The 21,902-nt window shown below is 38.6% G+C and overlaps 1 protein-coding gene across 6 annotated transcripts in view; it reads right to left on the reverse strand.

Annotated features, from left to right (window-relative positions):
• Positions 1 to 21,143, reverse strand: part of TTBK2 (tau tubulin kinase 2) — a 132,270-nt gene extending 111,127 nt beyond the window's left edge. For 2 of the 6 annotated variants that reach the window (XM_055537516.1, XM_055537511.1), the window contains exon 1: positions 20,748 to 21,143. The gene's annotated coding sequence lies outside the window, so the exon portion shown is untranslated. Of the gene's footprint in view, positions 1 to 15,131; positions 15,208 to 15,312; positions 15,550 to 16,670; positions 16,803 to 18,389; positions 18,439 to 20,747 lie in introns of all 6 variants that reach the window. The other 4 variants (XM_055537514.1, XM_055537513.1, XM_055537515.1 and 1 more) reach the window with 4 other exon arrangements.
• Between the last annotated feature and the right edge of the window lie 759 nt (positions 21,144 to 21,902).

Below are 21,902 nucleotides of genomic sequence, written 5' to 3' on the forward strand. Positions count from 1 at the left end.
CAACTTATTTATGAATTTAAAAGGCAAAAGAATGGGGAAAGATATACCACACATAAAGCTGGAGAACCTATACAAATCTTCCTTGATTTATGATAGATGAGGTATCCCATCATTAAGCTGAAAATACTGTAAGCCAAAAATGCATTCAAAACACTAATGTACCAAACATTGAAGCTTGGCCGAACCTACCTGAAACATACTTAGAACACTTAAATTAGCCTACAATCGAGCAAAATAATCTAACAAGTCTATTTTGTAATGAAATGTTGAATATCTCACATAATTTTCTGACTGCATTATTGGAAGTGAAAAACAGAATGGCTCTATAGGAACAGAATGGCTGTAAATGTATTCACCATGATTGGTTTCTACTCAATCCATATCACTTTCACACCAGCGTAAAGTTGAAAAATTGCAAACTGAACCATAAGTCAGAACTGTTTGTATCACTATCAGACAATGTAGACTTCAGAGCAAAGAAAATCCCCAGAGATAAAGAGGGACATCACATAATCACAGAAGGCCAATTTACAAAGAAACTATAAATGTGCACGCATCTAAAAACAGCATCAAAATACATGAATCACATGAACAAGGTGAAAGAAGAAACAGGCAAACTCATAATTAGAGACTTCATCACTCCTGCCTCAAAAGAAATAGACAAAAATACCAGCAAGATATTTGAACAGAACTGAACAATAGTACTATGGTATAATAAAAACATATTGGGTCTTTATATTTGGTCTATAAATCTTTTTATCTCCAGCTCCTTCACAGAGCTTGGCATTTACTAAATGACAAGAATGCCTGTTATGCTAATGAGGGGACTCCTGAATCAGACAGACCAAACATGTGATTAGAGGGTTTAAACGTTTGGCCCAATCTCTAATCTCCAACCTCTAGGGAGAGTGGGCCTGGAGATGTGAACTCAATTACATGGACAATGATTTCATTTCTCATGTCTATCTAATGAAATCTTGATATTAAAAACACTGAGTAACAAGGCTCAGGGAGATTCCTGGTTGGTGAACATATTGATGTACCAAGAGGGTGGTGTACCCTGATTCCATAAGTACAGAAGTTCTTGTGCTTAGAATCCTTACAAAAAAAAAAAACCAAAAACGAATCCTTACAAACTGGCCCTATGTACCTGTTCATCTGGTTGTTCATTTTTATTCTTTATAATAAAAACTTCTGGGCATACACACTGAGGAAACCAGAAGGGAAAGAGACACATGTACCCCAATGTTCACTGCAGCACTGTTTATAATAGCCAGGACATGGAAGCAACCTAGATGTCCATCAGCAGATGAATGGATAAGAAAGCTGTGGTACATATACACAATGGAGTATTACTCAGCCATTAAAAAGAATACATTTGAATCAGTTCTAATGAGGTGGATGAAACTGGAGCCTATTATACAGAGTGAAGTAAGCCAGAAAGAAAAACACCAATACAGTATACTAATGCATATATATGGAATTTAGAAAGATGGTAACAATAACCCTGTATACGAGACAGCAAAAGAGACACTGATGTATAGAACATTCTTTTGGACTCTGTGGGAGAGGAAGAGGGTGGGATGATTTGGGAGAATGGCATTGAAACATGTATAATATCATATATGAAACGAGTCGCCAGTCCAGGTTCGATGCACAATACTGGATGCTTGGGGCTGGTACACTGGGATGACCCAGAGGGATAGTACAGGGAGGGAGGAGGGAGGAGGGTTCAGGATGGGGAACATGTATATACCTGTGGCAGATTCATGTTGATATATGGCAAAACCAATACAATATTGTAAAGTTAAAAAATACAATAAAATAAAAAGTTTGACAAAGACTATTCTAAATAATCTATAGACTAAAGAAAAAGTCTTTAGGTAAATTAGAAAATATGAATAAAAATTAAAACACAACAAAATTTGGTGGGATGTAGCTAAAGCCTTGGTTGGAGGGAAAATTAAAACATTAAAAACTTGTGTAACAGGACTTATCATTATAGACTCTACAAACATTAAAAAGTATAAAAGATCAATACTGCACACATAACCTGGACAACAATGGACCAATTTCTCAAAAGCTGCAAACCCAACAATTCACCCAAGATGAAAGGAAAAGTCTGAATTGTCCTGTTAAAAAAACTGAACCCATAATTCAAAACCTTCCCACAAAAGAATACAGAGATTTTTCCACTGCCAAATTCTATCAAATGTTAAAAAAAGATCTATACAATCTCTTCCAGAAATAGAAGGGTAGGAAATACACCCCAATTCATTTTATGAAGACAGCATTAGCCTGATATGAAAACAGTCATAAAGCTGGAGGGGAAAACAGTAATGCCTAGTGTGGAAACTGGAGAAGGCAATGGTACCCCACTCCAGTACTCTTGCCTGGAAAATCCCATGGACAGAGGGGCCTGGTGGGCTGCAGTCCATGGGGTCGCTAGGAGTTGGACACGACTGAGCGACTTCACTTTCACTTTTCACTTTCATGCGTTGGAGAAGGAAATGGCAACCCACTCCAGTGTTCTTGCCTGGAGAATCCCAGGGATGGGGGAGCCTGGTGGGCTGCTGTCTATGGGGTCTCACAGAGTCGGACACGACCGAAGCGACTTAGCAGCAGCAGCAGCAGTGTAGAAACTATAAAAATGATTTTTAAAAAAAAACAATAAAAGACAATGCAAGAAAAACCAATCTTCCCCATGAACATCTATCAGTTCAGTTCAGTTACTCAGTCGTGTTTGACTCTTTGCAACCCCATGAACCGCAGCACACCAAGCCTCCCTGTCCATATACATAGACACAAAAATTCTCAACAAAATATTAGTAAATTAAATCCAGAAATACATAAAAAGCATTACACTTCAGTGCCACATGGTTTACTCTGGGGAAGTAAGACTTGTTTAATATTCAAAAATCAATTCATAAAATTCATCAGATTAACAGTCTAAAACAAAAAACAACATAATTATTATTTAATGCAGGAGAAGCATTTGACAAAATTCAAGTCATACATGATATAAACTCTTAGTAAACTAGGAGTGGAATGCAATTTTCTCAACCTGATAAAGGACAGTAAAAAAAAAAAACGCTGCTCAAACTGATCAACATATTTAACAATATTCCAACTGAAATTCAAGGAAAAGCCATTACATAGACATGCTGATTCTAAAATTTATGTGGAAAGGTGGATCAGTCCTGGGTGTTCTTTGGAAGGAATGATGCTAAAGCTGAAACTCCAGGACTCTGGCCACCTCATGCGAAGAGTTGACTCATTGGAAAAGACTCTGATGCTGGGAGGGATTGGGCGCAGGAGGAGGACGACAGAGGATGAGATGGCTGAATGGCATCACCGACTCAATGGATGAGTCTGAGTGAACTCTGGGAGTTGGTGATGGACAGGGAGGCCTGGCGTGCTGCGATTCATGGGGTCGCAAAGAGTCGGACACGACTGAGCGACTGAACTGAACTGAAAGGAACTAAAGTATCTAAAACAGTTTTGAAAGACAGTAATAAAGTTGGAGGAATCACAGTACATGATTTTAAGACTTAATACTATATAGTTACAGTAATCAAGCCAGTGTGCTATTGGCAAAGGGATAGTCATATTACAAATAAATGAAATACAATAGAGTGCATAAACAGATCTACACAAATAGTTCAATTAAATTTTCAGCTTTTTAAAAATGCAAGTATAATCCACATACCGTATTTTAAAGTATACAATTCAGTGGTTTGTAGTATATTCACAAAGTCGTATATTCACCACCACTATCCAATTCCAGAACATTTTCACCAACCCAAAAAGAAACTTCATACTTATTAGCTATCACTCTATTCGTTCCTTTCCCTGGCCCCTGGCAACCACTAGTCTATTTTCTGTCTCTCTAGCTTTGCCTAGTCTAAGCCAAGCGGTATTTGACAAAGACGGAAAGGCCACTCGACACAGATAAGACAGAATTTTCAACCAAGTGTTGGAACAGTTGTAAGCTGTATGGAAAAAACAACCTCAATCTTAAACCTCAAACCTTACATAAAAAACTTAACTTAAAATGTATCACAGATCTAAATGTAAAACACAAAACATTTAAAAATAAACTTGTAATAAAACTTTGTGCAAAAGGTTTTGGACATGATACCTAAATCACATTTCATAAAAGAAAAAAACCTGATAAATTGAACTTTACTAAAATTGAAAACTTATACTCTGTGAAAGACATTGTTAAGAAAATGAAAAGACAAGCTATATACTGGAAGAAAATGTGTGCAAATCATAATATCCAACCAAGGGCTTGTATCCAAATACATACAGAACACTTAAAATTCAACTGTATGTAAACGAATGACCCAATTTAAAATGAGGCAAAAAACAGACACTTCACCAAAGAGGTTATATTGACTGGACATGAAAAGATGTTTGACATCACTGGCCAGTCTCCAGAAGTTACATACTGTATGATTATATTTATATGACATTTTCAAAACAATAAAACTAGAGTAACAAAGAACAGATCAGTGGTTGCCAAGAGTTAGAGGTAGGATAAAGGTATGATTATAAAGGGATATTATGAGTGGAATATTAGCCATTAAAAAGAATGAAATAATGCCATTTGCTGCAACATGGATGGACTTAGAGACTGTCATACTGAGTGAAGTCAGACAGAGAAGGCTAAATATCATATGACATCCCTTATATGTGGTCATCTAAAAAATGACACAAATGAAGTTACTTACAGAATGGAAACAGACTCACAAACTTAGAGAATTAATTTCTGGTTGTTGGGGGAAGGCATAGCAAAGGCATTTGGGATGGACATGTGCACACTGCTACATTTAAAATGCATAACCAACAAGGACCTACTGTACAGTACATGGAACTCTGCTCAATGCTATGTGGCAGCCTGGATGGGAAGGGAGTTGTGACCCTATGGACTGTAGCCCTCCAGGCTCCTCTGTCCATGGAATTCTCAAGGCAAGAATAATGGAGCGGGTTGTCATTTCCTACTTGAAGGGATCTTCCTAATCCAGGAATTGAACCCTCATCTCTTATGTCTCCTGCATTGGCAGGCAGATTCATCACTCTGCCACCTGGGAAGCCCCCAGTATCCTGGGTGGAGTCCTTCAAGACACTGATATAAAGCTAAAAAATACACTTGCTCCAACTAGAAATTGAGCCCTAAGGAAAAAGCCCAGAATCCTATAAGCTACCAAGGTATACTATATCGCTTCTAAAATGACTCCTAATAATCCCTATCTCATGCTATTGACCCCTTCCCCTTGAGTGTAGGTGAATCCAGTAACCTGCCTCTAATGAACAGAATGCAGCAGAAGCGACAGGATGCACTTCTCATCTTCAGGTCACCAAGTGACATCTACCTTGCTTATTATCTCTCTATAGCTCTTCCTACTTGCTCTGATGAGGAAAGCTGTCCATGTTGCCTCAAGGAAAGACTCATATGCTAGGACAACCTCTGCTGACATATGATTCCACTTATAAAGGGTACCTGAAAGCTCTCAGTCCAACCACCCACAAGGAATGGAATCATGCCAACTACTGGAGTAAGCTTGGAAATAGAACCTTCCCCAGGTGAGCCTTGAGATGACTACAGCCTACCTTAATTGTAGCCTGTGGTTGATCTTGAAACAGAATACCCATCTGAGTAACACACAAAATCCTTACCCACAGACATTCTGAAATAATAAAGGTTGCTGTTTTAAAACACTAAGTTTGAGGTAATTTGTTATGCAGCCATAAATAACTAATGCTATCTATGTATATCAAGGTATATGTATATCAATGTTATAAGACAAGAGTTTCTCAAAGTTGTACACAAACCACAGGTTCTTTCTGATTCCATATCACAAATTTTATCTGAGAAAATTAATGTAATTTGGCTGCAGCATCGATGCTGTCAAGTACCTGTGATTCATTTTTTAAGTAACACTAATAGACTTAAAATAATCTGGGTGAGGGAAAATGAGATACTGCAAGAGAGAAATGAAATAATTCCTTCTTGGCAATACCCTCAAAGACTTAAAATAACAAGTAAATAGCATGCTAATGAATTCAGACAATGATGCTAAATCTGGAGGTATTGCCAAAACAGACCCAAAGATGATCAAAATATGGACAGAACATACTAAATGGAGATGCAACTTGTAAAAGACCATGTGGTGAAAAATCACTTGAAACATTTACTTGGTAGAAAAAGATTAAGAAGAAAAATAGCCAATAAATTAATAAGTAAATATTGACAATCTCCTAGATTACAAATTCTTTGACAAAGAAGATCCTATTATAGTCACTAAATCCTCTGCCATAATAAAAAATTATGAAGTTTGAAGTTAATCAACAGATATTTGGTAAAGTAATTTAGTCAGCTGAAAAAGAGACATTAAACTGCATGTAATTTAAAAGTCACATAGGGTCACATATAGAGTTATAACAGATGAGAGGAAAAATGAGAACTAAAAGGAGAATGGAAATCAGAAGGATAGGACGCATAGGCAGATGGATAAAAAGTGTACAAGAATTCCAAAAACATAAACCAGATCAAACCACACTTAATGACGAGAAGTCCCTACAAGAGTATTATCTGAGAAAGTAACGTAACACTGCAGTGTCTTTATTGTCTTTTAGCTTCAGTGAGTGCTAAATTGCTTCAATCCTGTCCAACTCTTTGTGACCCTATGGACTGCAGCCTGTCCTGTCCAAGGAATTTGCCAGGCAAGAATACTGCAGTGGGTTGCCATTTTCTCCTCCAGTGGATCTTCCTGACCCAGGGATCCAGTCCATGTCTCCTGCATTGCAGGTAGATTCTTAACGGACTGAGCCATCAGGGAAGCCCAGACTACCTAGATTCAAATCCTGGCTATGTGACCTATGACCCATAACTTGACTTCTCTGTTGTTGTTGTTCAGTCGCTCAGTCGTGTCCAACTCTTTGCAACCCCATGGATGCAGCACACCAGGCCTCCCTTCATCCCAGAGCTTGCTCAAATTCATGTCCATTGAGTTGGTGATGCCATCCAACCATCTCATCCTTTGTCATCCCCTTCTCCTCCTGCCTTCTATTTTTCCCAGCACCAGGGTCTTTTTCAATGGGTCGGCTCTTCGCATCAGGTGGCCAAAGTACTGGGGCTTCAGCATCAGTTCTTCCAATGAATATTCAGAGTTGATTTCCTTTAACTCTGACTGATTTCCTTGTTGTCCAAGGGACTCTCCAGAGTCTTCTCTCCAACACCACAGTTTCAAAGCATCAATTCTTCGGCACTCAGCCTTCTTTATGGTCCAACTCTCACATCCATACATGACTTCTGGGAAAAACCATAGCTTTTACTAGACAGACCTTTATCAACAAAGTAATGTCTCTGCTTTTTAATACGCTGTCTCGGTTTGTCATAGCTTCTCTTCCAAGGAACAAGTGTCTTTTAATTTCATGGCTGCAGTCACCATCTGCAGTGATTTTGGAGCCCAAGACAATAAAGTCTTTCACTGTTTCCATTGTTTTCCCATTTATTTGCCATGAAGTAATGGGACTGGATGCCATGATTATAGTTTTCTGATCGTTGAGTTTAAAACCAGCTTTTTCACTCCTCTCTTTCACCTTCATCAAGAGGCTCTTTAGTTTCTCTTCACTTTCTGCCATTAGGGTGGTGTCATCTGCATATCAGAGGTTATTAATATTTCTCCCAGCAATCTTGATTCCAAAATGTGCTTCATCCAGCCCAGCATTTTGCATGATGTACTCTGTATATAAGTTAAATAAATAGGGTGGTAATATACAGCCTTAACTTAACAATACACACTCCTTTCCCAATTTTGAACCAGTCTATTGTTCCATGTTCAGTTCTAACCACTGCTTCTTGACCTGCATACAGGTTTCACAGGAGGCAGGTAAGGTGGTCTGGTATTCCCATCTCTTGAAGAATTTTCCACAGTTTGTTGTGATCCTCACAGTTAAAGGCTTTAATGTAGTCAATGAAGCAGAAGTAGATGTTTTTCTGGAATTCTCTTGCTTTTTCTATGATCCAATGGATGTTGGCAATTTGGCCTCTGGTTCCTCTGCCTTTTCTAAATCCAGCTTGTACATTTGGAAGTTCTCGGTTCACATGCTGTTGAAGCCTAGCTTGGAGGATTTTGAGCATGACCTTAGTAGCATGTGAAATGAGTGCAATTGTGCAGTAGTTTGAACACCCTTTGGCATTGCCCTTCTTTGGTATTGGAATGAAAACTCCATAACTTCTCTATGACTCTTCAATTGCCTCAGTTATAAAAAGAGGATAAGTGTGGCTATTTAAGGATTAAAATTCATAATATATGGTATATGTAAAAGTGCTTATTCATCCCAGTGCCTGCTACACTGACTATGCCCAATAAATGGTAATCATTATTTATTATTATACATCATTTGCATGCTTCTTAACCAACAGAAGAAGAAATAATCACAATCACAAACATAATGCTGTCCAAAACAGTCCCTGAATTGCTTGAATGCTGATGAAAGGAAATAATCATGGAAGACTAGAATTTAAACCTAGTATGCAACTACTACTTATCAAATTGATATGAAAATGTTTTTGTCAGCAAGAGAAACTGTTACTCTACAACTATGATTCAAATTAAATTATAGCATTTGATTTGTTATAATTTTGCTCTTAGAGTTAACAAAAATTGGTTGACCAAAAAGGAAATAGAAGTATTTCTAGGATGGAAAAAGTATATATTCGTTCCCAAATGTGTTTTGACTTGAAGCAAATTTTGAGTACACACCGACTTTAAAAAAAGAAAGCATTGTCATAGTGAATATAAAAAAAGAACTTATTTAAATATAAAAAGTAAAGATTCATATACTGCTAGTAGGAATGTACTTTGGAAAATGGTTCCTTATTACAAAGTAAAGCTGAAAACATGCACCAACTGTGACCCAGCAACCCTTTTCCTATGTATACATCCTAAAAACACTCTTCTCACATGTACTGGGAACTATGTACAAGAATTTTCAATCACATTGTCCATAAATACCAAAACCTGGAAACAACCCAAATGTCCAGCAAGAGAAGAATGGATACATTATACTCATACAGTAAAAAAATGTAGTAGCTTCCTACTGCTGACATAACAAATCACCATAAATTCAGCAGCAAAACAACATAAAGTTACAGTCTTACAGTTCTGGAAATCAGAAGTCCAGACTTCCACTGGGGCTAAACTCAAGGTGTCAGCAAGGCTATGCTCTTTCTAGAGTCTCTAGAGGAGAATCCTTTTCCTTGACCTTTCCAACCTCAAGAAGTTGCCTTCATTCTTAGGTTCATGGCCTCATCCACCATCTTCAAAACTAGAGTGGTTTAGTCAAGCATCTTCAAAATTCTCTGACCTGTGCCTCCATCATCACATCTCTTTATTTCCCTCTGACAAAATATATATGCCTCCTTTTTGTAGGTCCCTTGTGAGTACACTAAGCCCAAGTGGATAATGAAGAATAACCTTCCCATCTCAGAGCTTTAATTTAATGACACCTATAAAGTTCATTCCCCTATAAGGTATCATATTCAGAAGTTTCAGGGATTAGGAAGTGAATATCTTTCGAATAATACCATTATTTGAAAAATATACTAAAATGAAGAAACTACTGCTACTCTGAACTACATGAAGAAACTCAAGTGTTGTTGTTGTTTAGTTGCTAAGGTGTAACAGACTCTTTTGCGACCCTGTGGACTGTAGTCCATCAGAATCTTCTGTCCATGGGATTCTCCAGGCAAGAACACTGGAGTGGGTTGCCATTTTCTTCTCCAGGGGGTTTTTCTGACCCAGGGATCAAACCAACGTCTTCTACATTGGCAGGCAGATTCTTTACCCTGAGCCACCAGGTAAGACAACAGATATTGAAAAAAATCAAGCAATACAAAAATATACATACAATGTAAGTCCTTCCATATGAAGTTCAAAAATAAGCAAAACTAAATTATGATAAATAGGGGTACAAATATAGGTAGTTAATATAAAGAATATAAAGAATAAAACAAGAAAATGATTTTTCATAAAAAGCATAAGAACGAATTGCTTTGGAGTAAGAAAAGGGCTTCCCTGGTAGCTCAGTCGGTAAAGAATCTGCCTGCAGTGCAGGAGACCCATGTTCAATCCCTGGATCGGGAAGATTCACTAGAGAAGGAAATAGCAAACCACCCCAGTATTCTTGCCTGGAAAATCCCATGGACAGAGGAGCCTGGCAGGCTATAGTCCATGAGATCAAGAGAGTCGGACACGATAGTGACTAAACCACCACAAGAAAAGGGGATGAGATAAAGAAAGGGCTTCTGAGATACTGGCAATGTTCTATTTCTTGTCCCCTTGGCTTTCCTCTTTAAACTGTACACACACGTTTTTACATACCCTATGATTAGGGCTTCCCCAGGGGCTCAAACAGTAAAGAGTCTGCCTGCAATGCTGGAGACCTGGGTTTAATCCCTAGGTCCGGACATCCCCTGCAGAAGGAAATGGCAACCACTCTGGTATTCTCGCCTGGAAAATTCTATAGATGGAGGAGCCTGGCGGGCTACAGTCCATGGGGTCGCAAAGAGTCAGACACGACTGAGTAACTAATGACTCTTAAAAAGAATAGTAACAGATAACAGTAATATAAACCAGAGAAGGGAGAGCCAGACACAACCTAGATTAGGCAACAATCATCTAGCAGTATGACAGCAAGAGACTGTCCCATCTGTACAACGGTGAAAAGTCAGGTAACCTGTGAGTTGGGCATGAGGCAGAAATCTAGGTTCAGAGTAAAGAACAGGGTTACAAGCAACTGCAAAATCACATGTCTTCTAAGACACTTTACAAAGTCTTCCTACAAAACTATAAATTTTTTGAGGTCAAGAGCAGAATTCTTCTCATCTTTGTATCTCAGTACCTAGTATAATACCTACCACAGAATAATCATTGAATAAAAAATGAATGGAAGAATGAATGAAATGTCTTTTACCACCTAGACAGTTGAATGAAAAGAAGTAGTCCTCAAGTAAATAAGTAAGAGTTGACTTTTAAATTTATCATATGTGCCAAGTTGCTTCAGTCGTGTTCAACTCTGTGCGACCCCATGGGCTGTAACCTGCCAGGCTCCTCTGTTCATGGGCATACTGGCAAGAACACTGGCAGGGGTTGCCATGCCCTCCTCCAAGGAATCTTCCTGACCCAGGGGTCGAACCTGCATCTCTTATGTCTCCTGCATTGGCAGGCGGATTCTTTACCACTGGCGTCACCTGGGAAGCCCAATTTAACAGACTGTCATTCAATAATTCTTACAAACACATAGAAGAGTACAAAGAAGTATAAATGCGTAGTTTTGCCCTCAATGAGATTACAATCAAAGGAAGAAGTTAAACAATTTTTTCCAAATTATTTTTTGAAGTAGAACACATAATATAAAACCAGAAATTAATAGTATTAATAACTTTTTGGATTAAAAAGGCAAAATATATAAGTTCAGTTCAGTCGCTCAGTCGTGTCTGACTCTTTGCGACCCAATGAATCGCAGCAGGCCAGGACTCCCTGTCTATCACCAACTCCTTTAGTTCACCCAGCCTCATGTCCATAGAGTCAGTGATGCCATCCAGCCATCTCATCCTCTGTCGTTCCCTTCTCCTCCTGCCCCCAATCCCTCCCAGCATCAGAGTCTTTTCCAATGAGTCAACTCTTCGCATGAGGTGGCCAAAGTACTGGAGTTTCAGCTTTAGCATCATTCCTTCCAAAGAAATCCCAGGGCTGATCTCCTTCAGAATGGACTGGTTGGATCTCCTTGCAGTCCAAGGGACTCTCAAGAGTCTTCTCCAACACCACAGTTCAAAAGCATCAATTCTTCGGCGCTCAGCCTTCTTCACAGTCCAAGTCTCACATCCATACGTGACCACAGGAAAAACCATAGCCTTGACTAGATGAACCTTTGTTGGCAAAGTAATGTCTCTGCTTTTGAATATGTTATCTAGGTTGGTCATAACTTTCCTTCCAAGGAGTAAGCGTCTTTTACTTTCATGGCTACATGAGCCTAAATGAAAAAGAGTTCTGATTACAGTGAGAGAACACATAAGCCTGAAAGTAAGTTGAGTTTGGATTGTAAAAATCAGGCTAGGAAGAGAATGGACTTCATTCAACTTAAAGGGAGAAGGAAGAGCCATTGAGGACTTCAGAGCAGGGGAGGATATGCAAGAGCAAAGAAGTCCAGTTACAACTACTATTATCTAGACAGGCTGAAGCAAAAAATTCTCCTACATTTGCAGGAAGCTAAACAGATAACAGCATGGTTCTATAAGTGCCATATATAGCTTATACATAAGATTCTGTTCTTTAATAGAAAAACAGGAAAATTATTTTTACCTACAATTTTAATTTCAATGAGAACAGTCCTAGAATTAATCATCAGAAGAGCTTATGACGTGTCTAAAGAGTAAGGAAAATATTTCTGAAACTATGTTTGGGCACAACGATAATACAGATTTCTAATGACAGCATAACTTTGAAATATGATTCCTCTTTGTTTGAGATTTCATATACCCACCAGACCACTTTAGCTTCTGACCACCACAGTTAACAGAGACCAGATTTAGCCTCCTACCTTAAATGGGAAAAATAGACAAAATATATGAAACAAAGGATTTTAGACACTAGACAATAGGCAGCACAGAATAAGGATCCACAAAAGAAAATGTGAGGTCATCCTTAAGATTGCCCCCAGCTTATTGCCTGAGAGAGTTTTCAGACTGCAGTATAGGAATGAGGAACCCAAACAGAACTAAGCAGTCTCAATGAGCTGAAGAGACAGAATTAAGAGTTTTGAGAAGGCCAAGGCAAGGGAGAACACTGAAGAGAGCTGTACAAAGACATGCCTCTTGATATCTAGAGGCAGTTCCTCTTGAAACTTTGGGTTAGTACTTATGAATGCATGTGTGTAACAAAGCAAAGAACAACTAGAAAGGCGCAGGCAGAACAATCCTTAATGATCACACAGGTCTGTGAAGAGTCTGTATAGTCACAGAGTGAAAAAAATTTTTTTAAAAATCTTTAAAAACATCCAGGGCCATGAATGCATCTAACTATTTTCAAATAACTATATCCCAGAACAAATCCCCATAACATTTATGAAAATTAAAAAAAAAAAAAATTTCAGCATACAACAGTGTAAAATCATAATGTCTGGCATCCAAAGAGAAATTACCAGGGATACAAACAAGGAGAAATAACAATCAATAAAAACAGACTCAGAAATGGTGCAGATATAAAATGGAGGATAAGAACTTTAAAAGAGCTAATACAAATATATTCAAGAAAATAGAGAAAAGCATTAAGCATGAGGAAAGAAATGGGGAGTTTTTTTTTAAATAAACTTCTAGACATGAAAAGTATACATCTGAGATTTTTTTTAAATACACTGGATAGGATTAATACCAGCTAACCACTGTGAAAGAAAGGATTAGTGAAGCTGAAGGTAAAGAAAAATGAAACATCCAAAGTTAAATGTACATAGAAAAAGACAGAAACTAAACAGGGCATCAATGCACAAAAGGATAACATCAAAAAGCCTAACATACATATAACTGGAATCCCTAAAAGAGAGAATAGAGAGGTTGTTTATACTTTTATTTTGGTGTCAGTTATTATAACCATGTTATTGTATATAAAGTTTCTCTCCACTTTCAGTAAATATTTTAATTTCTGGATACATTTATTTGGCCCAAAGAGATTACAAGCTAAAAAAAAAAAACAAAACCTGAAGAAAAAAATGTCTGAAATTTTTCCAAATTTGAGGGAAACTATCAACACACTAAACAAATCTTATTATTAAAGTTAAAAATTGGATGCTTTCAAGATAAAACTAAAGTGTAGACACAAATATACAAAGACTACACACGAGCTAAGCTTTTCAAAATATCTAATAATACTAACATAAACAACAGTAGTTAGGATCAAGAATAGGATAAACCCCATGAGATTTTTTTTTTTAATGCTGTAGGTTTAAGTAAAAGCCTCTCTAAAGGGTTGGTAAAAAGAAATGAAGATGAATAACCCTATTTGCTGATTGCAAACGAGAAAGAAAATTTAGTCACCACTCACACTTCAACTGTTCCTTCTAAATTTTCACAAGAGATAAATTATACTTCCAGCAATATGGACTCTCCCTGGGCTCATATATTCAAGAAAGCAAAATATCTATTAAAAGTGAAGAGAAGCTTTACAAGTCAGTTATGGTTACAATTACCTACAACAGAATAAAAGTGTCAACAACCTAGTTCTCCTCTCCCTGGCTACTGATACTAACAACACATAAACGAATTCTTCCCTTATAGAAAGTACAGTGTAACTTACATAACCAGATTGTAAGGAAAACACTCAACGAGACCATTCCTTGGGTAAAATCTACTGTAACCAGACCAACCAAACAATGCATTGTCTATGATCCTCCCACTAAAAAAAAAAATCAATAAAGAACCTTTTCTGTAGTGATCTTCATTATAATTAAATTTAAAGTATATTAACTTCTTTTTAAAAATAGCAAAAAAAATCCAATAACCTTTTCTGTAGTGATCTTCATTATAATCAAAGTATATTAACTTCTTAAAAATAGCAAAACTATATATGTGTATATATATGTGTGTGTATGTGTGTGTACTGAGGCAGAGAGGTTAATTAATCTAAGGTCCTATGACATGTTCTCACAGGGATGAGAAAGGATTCAGATCTCATCTTGATGCAAAATTAACAGTTTCATTCATTTAGTAAGCACTGAAGTTTGTGGCTATACTAACCTTATTTTATAAACCAAAAATTAGGAGCCAGCATATGATAAGGGATATTTTTTCTGATTTACAAATGAATTTATATATTTTAAAACTTACAAAAATATTCAAACTATATCCTAGTTACTTGTACATTTAATATCTCACCTATAAGCTGCTCGATTCTGGATACAGAGAGACTCTACCTACCTGTAAGACCTCTTTCTTGTTACCATACACACCCTCCTACTGAAAGTGCCTACTCCTAACTTCTGATGTTCAAAGAGTGTGAAACATAACATAGGAATTCTGTTAGTACTTAAGCAATTGAGACCTGGGAAAACCCAAAGTTGAAACTCACATTGGAGGGAGGGGGTGGCCTCTTCAGGGCAAAAGTTTTCAAAGTGTTCTGGTGTCCGGAAAGGATTTGTCCAAAGCTGTTTCAGAAGTTGTATGAACATTTAATTTGTATTAAATCTCTTCATTTTAAAACATTTATTTTAAATCATTTAACTGCTCATAGCTATAAAATATCCACTAACCTCTGCAACTGGTAGACTATGCAGAATAAACTGCGGTTGATAAAATAGAAGACTTTCCTGAACCACTTCCCAGACTGTAGGTCTGTCAGTTAATACGTTTATGTGGCAGTCTGCATTTTCCCTTCACGATTCTTGGAACACTTGTAATTCCTTGTTCTACGATTGTCTCTTCCAACTGTACTGCAAATTCTAAAAGTGAGATAATTTCTGTCTTGTTCCGTGCTGAATCTCTAACCCCTACCACAGAAACATAGGAGATATTTAACAAATATTTAAATATTGCTGAAAGAAATATCAATAACCTCAGATATGCAGATGACACCACCCTTATGGCAGAAAGTGAAGAAGTAAAGAGCCTCTTGATGAAAGAGAAAGAGGAGAGTGAAAAACCTGGCTTAAAACTCAACATTCAGAAAACTAAGATCATGGCATCCAGTCCCATCATTTCATGGCAAATAGATGGGGAAACAATGGAAACAGTGAAAGACTTAATTTTCTTGGGCTCCAAAATCACTGCAGGTAGTGACTGCAACCATGAAATTAAGACACTTGCTTCTTGGAAGAAAACCTATGACAAACCTAGACAGCGTATTAAAAAGCAGAGACGTGACTTTGCTGACAAAGGTCCATCTAGTCAAAGCTATGGTTTTTCCAGTAGTCATGTATGGATGTGAGGGTTGGACCATAAAGAAAGCTGAGCACCAAAGAATTGATGCTTTTGAACTGTGGTGTTGGAGAAGACTCTTGAGAGTCCCTTGGACTGCAAGGAGATCCAACCAGTTCATCCTAAAGGAAATCAGTCCTGAATATTCATTGGAAGGACTGAGGTTGAAGCTGAAACTCCAATACTTGGGCCACCTGATGCAAAGAACTGACTCACTGGAAAAGACCCTGATGCTGGGAAAGATTGAAGGTGGGAGGAGAAGGGGACAACAGAGGACGAGATGGTTGGATGGCATCACCGACTCGATGGATATGAGTTTGAGTGAGCTCCTGGAGCTGGTGATGGACAGGAAAGCCTGGCGTGCTACAGTCCATGGGTCACAAAGAGTCGGACACAAGTGAGTGACTGAACTGAACTGCAATAGTTCTAAGGAGAGATACTGAAGATCAGAGAGGCTAAATTAAGGTGGTAGCAGTAGAAATGAAAGGGAGAGGGTTTGTGCAGGTAGAATCAGTGGGGAAAAAAAAAAAATTAATGAGATGTTTCAAACTGGGTGATTGAATAAATAGTGCCACCTTCATCTATATAATTAAAGAAGTTAAAACAGGGCTGACTTTGGTCTTGGACGTGTTGAATATTTTAAGTGCTAGACAAGTCCAGCAGAAATGAAGTCCTAATCTAGCTTACTACTTACCATACAATTTAGCTTCCAGATGATGTTTTCAAATCAAATTTCACGAGAAGCAAGGCTCATATTTTTCTCTTTAGTTATTCATTTCCCCCTCTATTTTCCTCCTCTCATCTCTGCATTAGTCACTGAAAAATACTGATAAAACTTTTTCTGAGAAATTTTAGAAAATGAGGCACCTAGCAGATTCAAGGAAAAAAGTTGAGGGCAGGGCTTTCCAAAATTAATCCATAACACACAATACACATGGAAAACTAAATGTTAGACCAATATTAGCAAAATACAGTATTTAGATGATCACATGGCTCAAACAAGATCAGAGAAACAACGCAAAATCATTTTTTTTAAAAAGGCAATTACATGGAACTTCAGAAAGATAAAAAAAAAAATTAAAGTATAAAAATGATGATAAAAGCATTTCAGTAAAAACAGACATAACAGCAAATAAGTTTTCTAACACAAACATTAAAAAATACTGATTTTTATTTTCAATAGATGCAAATTCTCTAAAATAAATATCTAATATATACATGTATATATGTATAATATATAATAATGATTCTTAAACATGGTTAGGTTAAATCTTGACAGCTTAACAAAGGGAGCTACAAAGCTATTACCTCCCATTTGTCAGAAGACACCACAACAACCCAGTTGCTTTTTTCTTCTTTTTTAATTTTTACTGGCATATAGTTAGATTCCATCCTGGGATCGGGAAGAGCCCCTGGAGAAGGAAATGGCAACCCACGCCAGTATTATTGCCTGGGAAATCCCATGAACGAAGAAGCCTGGCAAGCTATAGTCCTTGCAGTTGCGAAGAGTCGGACATAATTGAGCGACTAAACAACACAGCTGATGTGCAATGTTGCCCTATCTTCAGGTGTATAGCAAAGTGACTCAATTATACATATATCCACTTTTTAGAATCTTTTCCCATGTAGGACATTACAGAGTATTGAGGTTCTTTTCAAAGAACACTTAATTTTTTACCTTGGGAAGATCTACTCTAACTGAAGTGAAATTCAATAGCTTAATACAATAAAAAGCAGCTATCAACATTCCAAACACCAAGGATCTTATATACAAATGTTAAAGAAAAAAAAATCACAGAAAAAATCCAAATGCTAACAAAACTTGACATGTATTATGACTCAATTAATACTAAGAACACTTAAAATATTAACCACACAGACAAGAATCATTATGCTTAACTTAGTCATATACCATAAATGAAAATATACCAAGAAGTCTGCTTAAAAATCACTTGTTTAAAAGAAATTTTCTGACAAAACTGATGTTGATGTTATGTAAAAAATATAATTTCAATCTATATTTTAAACTTACAACCAAGGATCACAAGATATTGAGGAAACTTGTGAGTGGTTATATGTGTCGTAATTATGCTCAAAATTCAGCTCTAAAATCCCAAACTTTTTTCATATAGACCTGAAAGCTCTTTTATCAAATATGGAAATATGATATTTAACCTAAAAGCACTGAATATTTACAGCACAAAAGCTATAAAAGAAAAAAAAAAGTTTTTTTAAATAGAATCTATTCACTGAAGCCTGAGGGGGGAAAATCTACCACCATCAGAACTATTGTTTACAATATACTGAATAACAACAACAACAAAATGACGACGAAGTAAAACAGGATAAACATTTAATTTCATATTTCAAAACCTATAAATATTAAAAATGTCCTGCCATATTAAATACTTACCAAATAAACTGATACAGTTCCAGCTATATTTTGAATGTTTCTCAAAAACCTCAAAAATAGCAAAGAAAGAAACATATGACTCTAGTAATTTTGAGTAACATGCACTCAAACTGTAAAGAATGCCACATATCTATAAAAGAATTTTTCTATTGGAGATTTTTTTAAATGGGAAAGGACGCTATACTGTCCATTAGTTCTCAAATGCTTTTTCATTTGCTAATCAATTCATCTGTCACTAGTTCAGTAATGCTCAAACATTTTCTCTTGTTTTATACTATTTTTTGTTTTTTCAGACAACAAACATTTATCATGAGGATTAGGAATCTGAGAGTATCTTGGGTGGTTCCAGCTCAGTCTGTCCTGAATTGAAGCAAATCATCATTACTTTAAGATACAAAACGTATAAAGAATTGCCTGCTCCCCCCATCACCACCAAAGTTAAATTCCATGTCATAGCATACTTAGCTCTGTAATATTTATTTACAATGAGAAAACCACAATCTAGCACTGTCACATTTTGGTGCATTTTTTTTTAATGTAAAATACCCTCAAAAGTTTTTTGTATTATACTCGCTTCACTAAAGCAAATGAACCTTAATCTCATGAAGATTTCCTGAGGCATTAAAATAATAAGTATTTAAAAGGAAGTCAAAAAAAGACACAAAAACCTGAAGTTATATATAGTACAATAAAGAATTTCCTATATTATGTATCAACTATAGTATAAGATACACTATTCTTAGCCTCCTGCTGCTGCTGCTGCTGCTAAGTCGCTTCAGTCCTGTCCGACTCTGTGTGACCCCATAGACAGCAGCCCAACAGGCTTCTCCGTGCCTGGGATTCTCCAGGCAAGAACACTGGAGTGGGTTGCCATTTCCTTCTCCTACTGAATATCAAATTTATTTAAACTTAATATTACAAATTAATGATGCTAGGGACTTCAATTTCTTTTATGTGTCTAAAACTAAAAAAAGAAAAATCATTTTGTAACATAAAGGAAAAGTTACTACAAAAACTTTCTTTTATAACCATGCTTCAAACATCCCTTTTAGTGCCTAGACAAAAATGTATCACCTGGAAAACATAAGCTTCTAAATTAGACACTCCTTTCAGTATGCTTTCAACTTCAAAAGAGCACAAAACATCATCCAAGTCCACACACTTGTTATCTGAAAAAATTTTAGAGTTGAGATAAATTCTTCAAGATTTGTCATGATTACTGCTTTATTAAAAAAAAAGCATTCAGCTTTAAAATAAGTCGCCCATCATCCTTTCCCTGACAAATGAACGTTACTCTATTCCATTCAGCCAAAAGAAAACAGCAAATACATCTCTGTGGTCTAGCTTAGCAAATCAGTATTTAGAAATCAATGCAACTGTTATTAATGGATCAGAACCAAACACTGTAACAAAATACACTGAGTGGATCCTCCGTGTGTGTGCAGGTGCACATTCATAATATCATGATCCTCACATATGTGTTAAAAACTTAATTTTTACTTAATACCAAAGCATCTTTACATAATACATAGGTTATTATAAAATTGCCCTCTTTAATGTTCAAAAAAAGAATAATTTCTAAAGTGAAGGATGAGAAGAGTAATACCGGATTGCTGCCACCTATCAACTTTAATTCAAAGCAAAGTACAACTCAATGTCATTTATACCTCTAAGGCAGCCACGACTGAAACAAAATTAAGTTCACTGTGGATAAAGTATCCTGGCATCCCACTGGGTTATTTACTTCTGATTTGATAGTAAGTATGTGTGGAGTCTTTTGTCCTTCCTGCAACATTCCAGGGTGTCAACACCATCTTAGTCAAAGCAAATGAGGAGCAAATCCCTCAGGTCTACCTCGCACCCTAAGTATCAGAAAGTCATGGCTTCCACGGTCGTTACTACACAACAAACAGATTCTATAGTCCCGTGCCCTCTTCTATTAGATCTGGGAGAGCGGGGTGGGAAAGAAGTGTTTAGTATATCCTGAGAATCCTCTGTGTCCAGTCCTGGTACCCGAAGCAGCATGAATACAAGTGGTATGTGGGTCACCCACAGAGAAAGAAACAGAACGAAGCTTTGTGACCCTCCAAGTTCAGTGAAGACACCAAAAGCCTCTGGGGATACGGGGCACAACCCTCCGGAGAAACCGGGGAGAAGCAGACGGTCTCCGAGTTGGAGTGACTGAGTCTGGCACAAGCCCAGGGCGTGGGTAGCGACCGAGGAGTCTCCGGTTTCCCTCCCCTCTACACCACGGTCCGTCACTGGGCGAGGGGTGCGGCCGGAGGAGGGGGTCAGGACCGAGAGAGGGCGGGGCTCCCCCAGCGGCGTCCTGTGGGGGTCGCGGGGGGTGTGTCCTACCTGGGCCGTGGCGGTCGCAGGGATTTCGGAAGGAGGGCTCGGGTCCAGCTCAGAGCCGGGACCTGCAGCGGTCAACCCTCAGCAGGCGGGACGGCCGCCGCCTGCCCATCCCCCGCCGCCAACCGCGGCGGGACCGGAGCGCGGCTTCGAGGGCCGGTCGGCTGGGTAGTCCCCTCGGGTACCGTCCGCGTTTACTGGCGGCGGCGGCGGCTGCTGCTGTTACTGCTGCTGCTGGCCGCCCCCAGCCGCTGTACTTGTGCCAGCATCTGCTCCTCCTCCTGCCGCCGCCGCCGCCGCCTGGTCCCCACCGCTCCCATCGCCGCTGCGGCGACTACTGCAGCGCCCGCTGACCCGACCCGACGTTATTCTCCCCCTTCGCAACCCAGCACAGCCTAGCCCACCTGCCCTGCCAGTGCGCACGCCCACCTCTCCGCCACAGGTGCTGATTGGAGAGCGCGTCCCAAGCCCGCCAAGTCGGTTGGCTGGTCCCATTGCCTATCACGAAAGGGGCGGAGAGTCAGGCAAAGAGCGTCTCCGCCCCCCACCGGAGAATTGCCGCTATCTTCAGGTTTGCCTGAGAGGGCGAGTTACCGGGAAAGGAGCATCACAATGGCAGCGCGCGTGCGCGCGGGAATTCTGGTTCTTGTAGTTCCAGCGGCAGCCGCAACTGCCCGCTCGTCCCGAGCAGCGAAGTAGGGCTTCTGAGACTGGTGGTTGGCGCATAGTGGCGACGTCCTAGCTCAGCAGTTATCTTGGTTATAGAGACACAGTTATGACGCCAGGATTGGTCTTTTCGGAGGAAGATCGGAAATGCTTTGTCACGATACGAATTTACATACGCCGAGGAGTTCGGTCGCGAAGGGCCCCAAATCTTGAGGCCCTGCCTTGCCACCTCCTCAGAAACCTCGGTGCCAGGATCTGGCAAATTGGCTCTGTCCCCAGAACAGCCTAACATGAAGCTATTCACCGGTGTGTACTGGGAACAGGCCTAAAAGTGTAAGGAAGAAAGGAGACCGAGACCGCCAGAAAGGAGTCAGCCTGGAGACCGGCGTATCCTTACGGTTTTCACGTTCATGAAGAACAAGATTTCACTCCCTTTTTGGGAAACACCCCCAGTGAAGGGTTCAATGAGCCCCCCCCCCCCCCCCCCCCGTG

The sequence above is a fragment of the Bubalus kerabau genome, chromosome 10 (assembly GCF_029407905.1).
Source record: "Bubalus kerabau isolate K-KA32 ecotype Philippines breed swamp buffalo chromosome 10, PCC_UOA_SB_1v2, whole genome shotgun sequence".
In the NCBI taxonomy this organism is placed as follows: Eukaryota; Metazoa; Chordata; class Mammalia; order Artiodactyla; family Bovidae; genus Bubalus; species Bubalus kerabau.